Source organism: Pseudophryne corroboree, chromosome 3, assembly GCF_028390025.1.
Source record: "Pseudophryne corroboree isolate aPseCor3 chromosome 3, aPseCor3.hap2, whole genome shotgun sequence".
NCBI lineage: Eukaryota > Metazoa > Chordata > Amphibia > Anura > Myobatrachidae > Pseudophryne > Pseudophryne corroboree.
Window position 1 is genome coordinate 727,094,018 of NC_086446.1, and position 11,514 is coordinate 727,105,531.

At 47.7% G+C, this 11,514-nt stretch overlaps 1 non-coding gene across 1 annotated transcript; it reads left to right on the top strand.

The window, feature by feature from the left end:
- Positions 1 to 1,895: 1,895 nt before the first annotated feature.
- LOC134899926 (U5 spliceosomal RNA) lies at positions 1,896 to 2,016 on the top strand. The gene has a single exon (XR_010173469.1). It is a non-coding gene; the product is annotated as a U5 spliceosomal RNA (small nuclear RNA).
- Positions 2,017 to 11,514: the final 9,498 nt, after the last annotated feature.

Below are 11,514 nucleotides of genomic sequence, written 5' to 3' on the forward strand. Positions count from 1 at the left end.
TAGGGGTGGGGTCACTGGAGTACTCTTGGGATATGGACGGGCGTAGCCGAACAAAGGCACTGAATATTCAAATTTAGGACTCTCCCCCCTCCATATCCCCGAGTACCTCAGTGTACTTTGTCAGTGTTTTTTCGGTGCTCACAGCATGAACATCGGCTTGTGGGAATGCCCACATTTCAGAAGATTTTATTAATTTTTCATTTTACTTTTAATTTTTTAATTTTTACACTTCCCGTCCCAGTTTCTGGAAAAACATGGGTCCGGGATGGTGCCGCTGCAAGGCAGCGTATGGCGTGTCGGTCCTCACAAAGAGCACCCTCACAGCCACAGGCGCTATAAGCGCATGGCGTGTCGGTCCTCACAAAGAGCACCCTCACAGCCACAGGCAGCCACTGTCTCCTGCAAGCTGAACGGAGCTTACAGAAAGAAGCTCCGTCACAGCCAGGATGAGACAAAGAGCTGGAAGGAGCTACAGCTGCAAGGAGCTTACAGGAAGCCCCGTCACAAGATGAGAAGCTGGAGGCTGAAACGGAGCTTACAGAGAGAAGCTCGTCACAGCCAGGATGAAAGCGGCACAAGGTATGGGGGTCAGGGCGGTCAGCTCACGCTGCCGCCCTGCTGTGTGAAAGTGTGATACTGTAGCCGCCGCTGAGCACGCCGCTGAAGGGGTCCCGCTGAACTACGCGCAGAGCGGCCGCACGTCACTCAGACGCCGGCCGCTCTCACTGTGCTGATTGCCCGGCAACACTACAGAGGCGCCGCCGAGACTCTCCGTGTGCTAAAGAGCGGCCGCACGTCACTCACGGACGCCGGCCGCTCTTCCAGTGAGACACAGCACGCCGCTGATGCCGGACACAGGGAGACTGTGTACTACTGTAGGAAGGTGCCGGCCGCTCTTCCGGACGGCTCCCCGGCCCTATATACAGCGCTCTCCTGCTCTCCCTGCACCCGATCCCCGTACGCTGCAGGTAACATGGGGATGCAGGGGGGGGGAGGGGGAGTAATGCCCATAGCAGCAGCAAAGGCTGCATGGGTTAAAAATAGGCTGCTCAAACTACCTCACAAGCAGCGCAGCGTTTTAAACAGTGTCATGGGCTATAACATCAGTATAAAACTGTAGACTGTAATATCAGTGGGAACTGTGATTATAGGTTTCAGCACATTTTATATATATAATATATAATGAAGCTTTTTGCTGCCAGGGACACTGTGTATAATATCAGTGGGAACTGTGATTATAGGTTTCAGCACATTTTATATATATAATATATAATGAAGCTTTTTGCTGCCAGGGACACTGTGTATAATATCAGTATGAACTGTGATTATATGTTTAAGCACATTTTATATATATAATATATATATGAGGCTTTGGCTGGCAATAGGCTATCAGTGGCATAACCTATTGCAGGTTTAACCATGTTTTCTGTTATTTTATGTTAAGGCTGCAAGATAATAACATTCACTGCAGCCAGTGTTCATATTAATGGAGGCTAACTAAATGCATGTATTTTACTGTATCCTACACCTGTGTTATCACTGGATAATAGGATATTAAGCCTATATTAACTGTATAATAGGCTATTAAGCCTATATTAACACTGCAGCAGGTAACCTGTACTGTGATTTTCTGTGAAAGCATGGCATGACGGCCATTTTAATCATTGCTGTTTTTCCAGTTTATAATTCCAGAACATTCCGGCCATACACCTCTACTCCACAAGGAGGCGCAGGGGTGTTGGTGGGAATTTTTGGTCAGCATAAGTTAGCCATGTAAACTGTATTTCTACATAATTCTAGAACATTCCTGCCCTACATCTCTAAGCCACCAGAGGCGCAGGGGTCTTAGTAGGAATTTGGTTCGGGTTTCATATGCCAACTGCTTTTCATAAAGATTACTCTGATTTCTCTTCACAGCGAATAAATCTTTCGTTTTTTACTAAAGATTTCCGTAGAGAGAAACAACCATGCGTTTAATATAAATATGCTGTTCAGCAATAAAATATATATATGACATAATAACGTCATAGGCGTGCAATGTCTGTCCGTTGCCTATTGGGGTGTCTGTCTGCATAGCGAGTAAGGCTCTAGCGCAGACCAAAAATAATTTTAAAGTCCTATTTTAAGCATTGGCAATTCAAATAAACATAGGAGTCTCGGAAGTTATTCCGCCAGCTCTAACAAAAGACAGTCTTTCCAAAGGGCCAATTTTCCCTTTTGGGTATCACAGTGTTTATTTAACTGGTCTTATAATTTAATGCACGATTCTATGTCAAATCTCACACCGATAACTACGAGTGAGAAGGCTACATTAGACCAGCACTCAGATAGTGCAGGGTTGTTGCCAACATACATTGCTAAATTACAGTGAGTCAAGGTCTCCATTTTTACACTTAGTACACTTTGACCACTTTTTAATCGTTTCCAAGATGACGCCATCCGCCATTGCTAAATGCGTCTGTGTCAAAAATTATAAAGACCCAAGAAACATTTGGGTCACTAGACTATGTATGGAAACAATGAGATTACTGTTAAAAGAAGCTGCAGAGTATATCTGTAAAGCTTCTTCTAACGACGGTACTTCGAATCTCACTTTTCATTGTCGCTAGTTCAGCACGACAAGGCCACAGCTTGTTGGTCCTAAATTTGATATTCAGCCATTACCGCATCCAGTATCAAAACGGAATACTTGGGCCGGCATTTAATCCCTTTAGACTTCAGTTTCAAGGCGTTGGTACAAAACACTCACGCCTTGTAACGACAGGACGCTACGGTCAGCAAGCCAGTAGTTTGATGACCTCTTTTCCAATTGTGGAAGCGTGTCTTTAAATGTTACTTTTGAGGGGTTTCCACACTTCAACTCAAGTTACAGTTAAAGGACATGACTGCCTCAGTCGAACGGTTTGGCAGGTGGCCATTTGGCCTCTGCTGGGTTTCAGCTGTCTTTATAATACAGGCTGTAGTACAACAACAGAGTCAGGGTTGTTTATTCCCCTCTGTTTGGGGTAACAAAACCATACAGCTCCGTCGCAGTTTCAATCAGCAAGTCACTTACTGCAGTTTGAAAATGGATTTGCTGCGGTTGGTATTGGCATATTGGAGCCACAAAATTGCATACTTGCACTTGATCTTCACAATGCATATATACCCATTCCGGTTTGCTCATCACAGGTTTTAGCGTTTGCAAATCGCCACAACCATTAACCATTTCAGGTCTACCGTTTATTATACTCTGGTATTTACCAAAGTGATGTTGGAAGATGATAGTTCATCTCACATAAGAACTCTGTCGCAACAGAGTTTCTCTATCTTAGATGATCTGCTCATAAGAACTCTGTCTCAACAAAGTTCCTCTAACTTGCGCTACTAATGTATACTGCGCTAGCAGATCACGTTCAAAATACAATTCCGTCTAAACGATGTCAATTCCTAGGTAATATTATAAATACGGTAAATCAAAGCATTTACCTACTACACCAGCAAGAACAAATGTACATCTAGTAATTAGTGCAAATCACGCACACTAACGGTACATTGGTGTATTCACCTAGTTAAGATAATAATGCGTTTTAAAGCGATTTATTTCGCCGCCCTTCACTCGCCGTTCCCACAGAGGGGCGAGGGTGTATAATACTCTGGACGAGAGTCGCAGAGGTTCAGGAGTTGTAGTTTACAAAAGATCAGCGACAGAGGTTCTAAAACACGATAGTTTGCTGTCGATAAATGTTCTGGAACTACGTGAATTTTACAATGCACTACATGCTTCGCTTTCAGTCTGACCACGGCCAGTCAGACAACGCAACGGCAGTTGCATACAGAGACAAAAAAGCCGCATGGCAATGCGGCAGGTAACTCCAATTCTCAATGGCTCAGAACACTATTATGTGAAAGTGTCAAGAGATTATTCCGTGCGTGGACATCTGTTAGACAGATGATCTCACCCGTCAGAATTTGGATCCTGAAAACTGGACATTAAATCCAGAGGTGTTTCTTGGGGTTACCCTCAACATGATGGCATCTCGCCACAATTACAAAAGCTCAGTATGTGTACAAAACAACAGATCACAAGGGCAGTGGCGGTGGAGTCTCTCACATTCATGTGGTCATTCAGCATCGTGTATCTGGCTCCACCATTTTCCGCTGCTCTCTCCGTTGTCAAAACGGATCATAAGACAGTTCGTCACAGTCATACTGATGGTATCTCATGTGTGTTGGAGAAGTTGCTTCTCGAGTTTCCAAGGAATACTTGCACACGATCTTGGGGCGCTCATAATACGTCCAACCTGTTACATCAGGGAACGTTCTTTTACCCATATTTACCTATGTACCTATTACCTATGTACCGCAGCTGCGGTTGATGGGGTGAGGGTTCAAACGCCCTCTTAAGAAATAGAGCATTACAGTGTCGGTTATACCAACCATGTTACGAGATAGTAGACCGCTTAAGGCAGCTCATTATTACAAAATTTCGTGTGCTTACATAAGTCGTAAACCTCGGAAGTTTCCAACATCATCCTTCAAGTTACCCGTATTCTGTTAAACGGGGTGGTATGGAAAACTGCGTTTACTTGCACGGAGGGTGCAGGTATCTGTGTAGTAAACTTATCTTCAAAGACGTTTGTCTTTATTGCGTCTGTACACACCGTTATACAAGGTGTCACCAAAGTTCAGACTCTATTTATCTCACCTACAGCGCCAGGCGACTGGAGGTTGGGTTCAGATTTCTTACAGTTTCATATTTTGAACACTTACAACACATGGGGATTAAGTTTCTCAGTTTGGAAAACATTTTTCTTCTAGCCTTGGCTTCGGCAAGGGTTTTGTTTTCATATTTGGGTGCCTTGTATTCCAAGCCACCGTATTTGAGTTTTCTCATGACAAAGCAGATCTTCCGACGAATTCCGCTTTCGTATCCTTCACATCTATATACCAATAGTGGTTCCTGTGTGGACAGCACATTCTAGAATTCTGAATGTGGTACACGCATTACGCGTTTATATATGTCCCGAACGTCTACAGTACGTGATATGAATACGTTGTTTGTTCTCTATGATACTGCCAACTGGGGTTAACCAGTTTCTCAGCAGACATTATCCAGTTGAATAATAATAATGACTACAAGTCAGGGTTCCTTTAAGGCTAAGTTACAATCGCCTACGTCAGTAATAGCTCATCCCACAGGTTCTGTGGGAATGTCAGACCCAGCGGGTCGGGGAGCGTCTACGACGCGGCTACATAGCCTTCAGTGCACCACGTTTGTGCACGTTTACATATAATGGTGGCGCCATCAGCATCTAGCTTTGGTCTGCCTACTGTTACAAGTATCAAACAGCTCTCCCGCCCACGAGGGAAGCTTTGGTACGTCCCAAGAGTACTCCAGTGACCCCTAGTGGATGATAAAGAAAATAGGATTTTGGTACTTACCAGGTAAATCCTTTTCTTTGAATCCATAGGGGGCACTGGACGCCCACCCAGAGCAGTTTTACCTGGGTTGTTTTAAGCTCAAGGGAGCTTAGGGTCACAAGTTTTACTTGGTTTGTATTAAGCTCAGAGGAGCTTGTGGTAACACATTTTCACCGATTGGTTCAAAGTATAAAGTTCTATCGGTTAAGGTGTCAACTGTTTAGTTGACAATAAGGTTATGGGTCAACTTTGTTGTTGTCCGTTATGTTATAGGTATTCTCCATTGTCAACCTCTCTATATCCTGTTCGCTCAGTAAAAAACACTGACAAAGTACACTGAGGTACTCGGGGATATGGAGGGGGGAGAGTCCTAAATTTGAATATTCAGTGCCTTTGTTCGGCTACGCCCGTCCATATCCCAAGAGTACTCCAGTGCCCCCTATGGATTCAAAGAAAAGGATTTACCTGGTAAGTACCAAAATCCTATTGTCTTATACATGAAAGCTTAAAATGATTAGACATGCATTACTGTAATTAATATCAAACAGTACATTGAAATATGGATGATAAGAAATATATAAATGTAAATATAGAAGAAAAAGAAGTAATCCTTTGCGTGCAGGCTGAGAGAGCTGCTGTAGGGAAATCTCTCTCCTCTCTGGAAGGTCTATTTAGTGCATGTCTGCAGATGGTGCTCTTGGTCCCAAAAGTTTTTTTATAAACGCTGCAGCGGGTGGGGTGAGTGGGTTCTAACAGTAGGGTGAATCAGGTGTGCACAGTACAGTGTACAGTCTGGGTGCATAAGGTACCTTTGGGTAACTGTATCACAGCGGCACGCATCGAGGCGAAGCAGGAAGGGACATCGGCAAGATGTAAGAACATCTTGCCTGCTGATGCGGGGGAGCAAAAACTCCCCCCTCCGGTGATGTCCTCCTGAGCACACAGCGCATCAGCTTAGTGCTGACGCGCTGTGTCTCCTTCCCGGCCGGCTCCTCTGCGCATGCACGGGATCTCGCTATTCACGCGAGATCCCCAGTGCAGTCCGGAGCTGGCACCCGCCACAGGCAGGGAGTGTTGTATGGGTATCGCCATCTGCAGCTGTCGGCAGTTTCCCAAGCATATTTGCCTGCTATCCTATAGATATCGGCACGGATATGGACATGGGCACATAGCGCCCCTCTCACTGAGCCGGCACCGCTGCCATAATACACGGGAGAGAAGCGGTATAGCACACATAACGTGTGCTGATACCGCTTCTCCCCCATAACGACGGGTAGTACATTTACCCCCTTAAGTGGTGAGTGTTCCCGCTCCTTGTCTGCGGCATTAGCCTCTCAGCTTAGTGAGTTTCAATTGGTTCCAGGGTGGTGTCCGCTTCTCTTCTTTCTACGAAGCCATCCAGCACATTAGAGAAAGATATGAGAAGTAGTCACCACACTGGAACCAAGTGGGGCTCACTAAGCTGCGAGGATATAACTGCGGACAAGGCGCAGGAACACTTACCACTGCCTAAGGTACCTTACACACACACAGACAGTCTAAACAACAGTTCAGCCCACCTACCTGCTGTCAGTGCTGCACACGGCGGTTACTCTGGCTATTAGCTGGTGGTCATAATTATGTGACTTAACCGTGTATATGCAGTGGCGCCGAGAGGGGGGGTGGGGGCAGGTACTCTTTAACCGGTCATATTGGAGGGTCCTCCTGCCCTCTCCCCTCCCCGTTGCTGACCGCTGCACATGACGTCAGGTGGGGAGAGAGGCCTCGGCCAGTCCTCTCTCCCATGATAAAAGTAAATGGAGTGATCGTACGGACACCGGTGCCCTCCCTCCCTGCGCAGCATGTGGCCGCGTGTCAGTTGCCCCTCATTGGCCACGCCCATCATGTACTGGTTCCCGGCAAATCTGTTGGTGCCCCTGTGCATATGATGCTAATACAGAATGTCTTTTTATATTAGTGTTTCTGCTGCGGGGTAGACTGGGCTCCACAAGGATAGACATAGGGGTGTAGAGTAGGATCTTGATCCAAAGCACCAACAGGCTCAAAAGCTTTGACGTTCTTCCCAAGATGCATAGCGCCGCCTCCTATATCACCCCGCCTCCGTGCACAGGAGCTCAGTTTGTAGTTGGTGCTTGCAGTGCAAGCATGTAACAGGAAGAGCTGCTCACAGCAGCTCTATAATAGCTTTTTCTGAGGAAAAAAGAAGACTACAAGGGCTGCAGCAGAGGCACAGATTGTGCTGGATGTCAGTAGACATTGCCTGCTGCAGCTCCATCTCTCCCCCAGCGGCGCTGTACACTCCCGAGCCCTGGTTGCCGGGTACCTACAGCGGAGGCTCCGGTTTTCTTCACGTTAGACACACACGGCTGGGGCTCTACAGGATCGCGTGGCCGCGCTTCGGGAGGTGGTAAGTGGGTCCTGCTTGCGGGACCCGGTCTTTATTGCGATCCGGCGCGGTCAGTGGGTGGCGGGCCGCACGCGCTGGCGGTGGACACTGTGGCAGTACAGGCGATCCCACTAAATCACCAGGGCATGGGCGCAGGTCAGGTTTTCTCTCTAAACCAATTCTTATATCGCCTACAGTACCCGGTGGTTTTGCCAGCAGAGGGGATAAGGCTTAGACCTGAAGCCCCTCCCCCAGCCCCAGGGCGCCATTTCTAGCAAGTGTTCCCGCCCTGGAGCTGCATATCTGTCTTTTCCTCACTCCCTGTCAGTATCTGCGGCGCCATTATCCCTCAGCTCACTGTTCCTGGGACTGCTTGGGCAAATCCTCCTATGTAAAGCCGCCTGGTTGTCAGCGCTGTGCCTTTACATGACACTTAAGTATTCTACCTGCCTTTTTAGACAGTGATAGTTAAGAAAGAGTACATTTAGTCAGGGTTTTATAGAACAATTACCCTGTGATATACATCCAGTTCTTACTGTGTACTGTTATATCTATTGTTATATAGCTGTGTAAGCTAGTCCAGTGCAGTATTATTGTCAGTAATAACCTCTGCATTGTACAAACTGTGACTATCTGTGTGTGCATTTGATAGCTGAGTGGTGTCCATTTCGTGTCCTTCACTCAACCTGCTATCCCTATATTCTATAACCTGAGGGGGCTTGGTGCGTCAGGTGTTGTCTAATATAGGATTTTCACAAAGATATACTGTATTACGTATTTTTCTCTGTGATTTAGTCACCATATCTCTCCTTTATCTCTGCTAGTGCTGACTACACTGCGCAGAGGTTTGGGTTTAGAGATATAGTGCTGCTGATAATTGTACTGTGTTACCTCATACTGCAAGTTATATCATGTCTGCTTCTGAGGGTAACGGTTCTGGGGCTGAACACACTGCCGGTGTTGCTGAAGCCGCAGATAACTATGAGGAAAATATAGCAGCTTTGGGCTCTGGTTCTGGGGGCTCCTTGCCCCCCAGTGGGATGGGGGCAAATAATGACCCACCGTGGGCCGCTATTTCCACGCTTCTGCATACGCTAGTTCATAAACTGACACCCCCTATGGGACCCCCAATGCCGGTACAACCGTATGTGGTCCCTGCAGCTAACCCGCCGTGGGCGGATGATATATCTGCTCAATTAAAGAAGTTGAACCAGTCCTTGACTACTAAAAAGTCAGACCAACGCTCGCCTAAGTCCAAGAGGTCCTCTAAGCGAGCACTTATCTCCTCACAATCCACTGCTGTCACTGACACCTCGTCTGATGAAGACGGCACATATACTGACCCCTCAGGTTCTGGCTCAGATACGGCTGATGGGGAGGGTAGTTCACATGTGGATGTTCCTGATCTTTTGGAGGCTATTAAGTTAATTCTGCAGATTACGGATGATCCCGAGCCATCCGTCCCTCCTAAGAAACCAGATAGGTTCAAGCGTCAGAAGGTGGTAAAACAAGTTTTACCTCACTCTGACCACCTAGTGGATATACGTCAGGAACCCTGGGAAAACCCGGGTACGAAGTTTGTGCCTTAAAAGAAGATGCTGGCTCGCTATCCCCTCGTGCCAGAGCTGTCTAAAAATTGGGAAACTCCTCCTCCAGTGGATTCACATGTGGCTAGGATGGTGGTTTCCTCAGCTCTACCAGTCACTACCGTCACGTCTCTAAAAGAGCCTACGGATAAACGTGTGGAAGGTTGTCTGAAAGCGACTTACACCCTCACGGGTGCTGCACAAAGGCCCACTACTGCAGCTCCATGGGCTGCAGAGGCTATTGAAGCATGGGCCTTGGAGTTAGAAGCTGAAATCTCTTCTGACCATGCTAGACAATGCTTGTCATATATTGTCACAGCTTCTCGATATATTAAAGAGGCGGCTTCTGATGCCGGTATCCTAGCAGCCAAGGCCTCTACTACGTCAGTCCTGGCTCGCCGGATATTGTGGCTGAGATCCTGGTCTGTGGATCTGGACTCTAGAAAAACCCTGGAGGTACTCCCTTTCAAGGGAGATATTCTGTTTGGGGAGGACTTAAATAAGATAGTGGCTGACTTGGCTACTGCCAAAACTGCCTGTCTGCCTAATACCGCTCCTTCTGTGTCGAAGGCTAAAGGTACGTCCTTTCGCCCCTTTCGTCCTTCAGGTAAAGCAAAAGGTCAGGCGTACCATAAGCAGGCCCGCACTTCCAAACCTGGTAAGCCGAAGCCCAAAAGAGCCTGGGCTGCCCGTCAGCCAGCTGCCAAGACCGATAAGCATGCTGCATGACGGGGCGGGCCTCCCCCTGGGGTATCCCAAGGTGGGGGGCCGGCTTCTAGGGTATACCCAGGAATGGTTGAGGACCACCTCAGAGGCCTGGGTACGGGAAGTCATCACTCGAGGTTACGCCATAGCCTTCAAAAACCGACCCCCTCATCGATTTTGTTGGACCAGACACAGGCAAACACTCTGCATTCGGTGGTACAGACGCTCCTGGATACAGGAGTTGTAGTACAGGTGCCTCTTGTTCAGAGGGGCAGGGGGTACTATTCTCCGCTGTTTCTAGTCCCGAAACCGAATGGGTCCCGTCGGCCCATTCTCAACCTCAAGGCATTGAACAGGTTTGTGAAGATTTCCAAGTTCTGTATGGAAACCCTTCGCTCTATAGTTCTGGCCTTGGAACCTGGGGACTACATGGTCTCCCTGGACATACAGGATGCTTATCTGCATATTCCTATAGCAGTGTCACATCAGCAATACCTGAGGTTTGCTATTGGCAACATCCATTACCAGTTTCGGGCGTTACCTTTTGGTTTAACAACGGCTCCGCGAGTCTTCACCAAAGTTATGGCAGTGATGACGGTGGTACTCCACCGTCAAGGGGTCAGGATACTGCCGTATCTGGACGACTTGTTAATCCTGGCAAATTCCCCAGATCTTCTCCTGCGTCATCTGGATATGACGGTCCGGTTTCTACAAGCCCACGGGTGGATCATCAACTGGAAGAAGTCATCCCTGATCCCTGCTCAGAGCATGGTGCATCTGGGAGCGCTATTGGACACTCACAACCAGCGGTTGTTCCTGTCTCAGGAGAAAGTCCTGAAACTTCAGGACCGGATTCGTTGCTTCCTATCTCGTTCGCAAGTGTCGATACATTCGGCGATGCAGGTGCTGGGCCTCATGGTGTCAGCATTCGACATGGTGGAGTACGCTTCATTTCACTCTCGCCCTCTCCAGAGGCTGATTCTAGCCAAATGAGACTGCCTGCCTCAACGGATCAGATCTCAAATGATCTTATTGACTCCGGAGGTCCGTCTGTCGCTACTCCGGTGGCTTCGGGACCAACAACTGTGCAGGGGCAGTCCGTTCTGGATATCCGACTGGGTCCTGTTGACGACAGATGCCAGTCTAAGAGGTTGGGGCGCGGTGCTGGAGCAACACTCCCTTCAGGGGCGGTGGACCAAGGAGGAGTCCCTCCTTTCGATCAATATTTTGGAGTTGCGGGCGGTCTTCAATGCCTTGAACCTAGCCCAGCATTTAATTCAGAACCGTTTTGTGTAAGTGTAGTCGGACAACGCCACCACTGTGGCTTACATAAATTATCAAGGCGGCACTCGAAGCCGCCTAGTAATGAAGGAAGTCTCACGGATTCTACAGTGGGCAGAACGCCATCTACCGGCTATTTCGGCAATATTCATT